Source organism: Propithecus coquereli, unplaced genomic scaffold (assembly GCF_000956105.1).
Source record: "Propithecus coquereli isolate 6110/MARCELLA unplaced genomic scaffold, Pcoq_1.0 Scaffold621, whole genome shotgun sequence".
Lineage (NCBI taxonomy): Eukaryota > Metazoa > Chordata > Mammalia > Primates > Indriidae > Propithecus > Propithecus coquereli.
Window position 1 is genome coordinate 96,374 of NW_012152186.1, and position 1,859 is coordinate 98,232.

The window sequence follows — 1,859 nt, forward strand, 5'->3', positions numbered from 1 at the left end:
ATCCCCAACTTTCACCCCAACCATCCTCATGTTGCATCTCAGCATTTCTCCCCAGGAACAATCCCAACTCTGTAAAACACATTTTGGCATGCTTTGTTGATGAACAGTCAAAGCCTCAATGAAGGGATACTTTTGTAAAACAAGACTTCTAAAATATTACACGAGACAGAAATGTAGCAGAGCTCCCCCCTCAGCACTCAGGGCTGGGAAAGGGGGCTTTTTCCTCACATGGCCCCCAGGTGTCCTGAACCCTCTCCTGGGTGGGTTCTGAAGAGGAAGAAGCTCCAGTCCTCACCATTGTTGCAGCCCCCCGGAGTCCCATGGCCTCTCCTGAACGGGTCCTGAGGAGGGGAAGCTCTGTCTGCACTGTGGGACGTCTGTGGTGGGTTGCAGAGGCTGACGTATGGATCAGGGAAGGCAGATTGTGGGCTGAGCATGCATCAGTCTCCGCTTGGCAGGGCCCTTGTGCCTCTTCCCAGCAGTCCAGGTGAATACCTGAAATTCAGTGTTTAGATTATTCCAGGCCATAATTTCAGAAATTGAAGCCAAAATAGAGCCCACTCTATTATAGATATAGATTGTCAATAGACAAAAGTCAATTGATTTCCTTAATATCAGCAATAATGTATAGAAATAACTGTAACATGAAATTTTTAAAAATACCATTTACAATAGCACCCTAAAAATTGAATCCATTAATTATAAATATAATGAAATATATACAAATATGCATTCAGAAAAACTTGAATCGTGGTTGAGAACAATCAAAAAAAATAAATAAATGCAGAGATACTCCTCGTTTAGGAGCAGTACACTCATTATTTTTAAGATGACAATTCTTCCGACCTTCATCTACACATTCAGCCAAATCCCAATCAAGTTGCAGGCAAAGATATCAACAATCTGTTTCTAAATCTAGAATAGATGACATAATACTGAGTGAGAACAAAGTTAAAGAACTTACATATCTGAATCCAAACACTTCTCATAAAGCTACAGTAATGAAGACAGTGTGATATTGGTGAAGGAAGAGACAAATAGAAGTGGAACAGAATAGAGAGCCCCAAAATAGACCCAAGAGAACTGATTGTGTCAAAGGAAAGAAGCCAATTCAGTGGAGAAAGAAAAGTCTGTTGCACAAATGACAACAGGACAAATAGGAAGCCATATGGAAAAAAATGAACATAGACACAAACTTCATAACATACCCCCAAAATTACTCAAAATTGTTCATAGATGTAAATTTACAAATGCAAAGTTGCAAGAAGAAAATCTGCATAGCCTTGGGCTGGGTGATGAGTTTTTAGATACAATGTCAAAAGCTAGTTCATGAAAAAACAAAAAAACATTGATAATGCAGACTTTACTAAAATTTAAAATGTCTACTCTGCAAAAGTTCCTGTTAAAAGAACCAAAAAACAAACCACAAACTGAGAGAAAATATTGTAAAAACACATCGGAAAAAGGAATTCTATGCAAAATATACAAAAAAATCTAAAACTCAACAACTCAATTTAAAGGTAAAGGTATGAACAGACACTTCATCAAAGAAGATATACAAATGGCAAACAAGCATGCAAAATAATGCTTAACACCGCTTATCATGGGGAAAAGCAAATTAAAATGACAATGAGATAGCACTAAATGGCTAAAATCATCTTTAAAATGCAACAGAAATTGCAACAGGAACTCTCATTCGTTACTGGTGGAATACATAATGGTACAGCAACTCAGGAAGACAGTTTGGCAGTTTTTTCCAAAGCCGGACATGGTCTCATCATATAAGCCAGCAACTGCACTCCTAGATACTTAGACAACTGTTTTCAAAATTTACATTCAAATAAAAACCAACATGCACT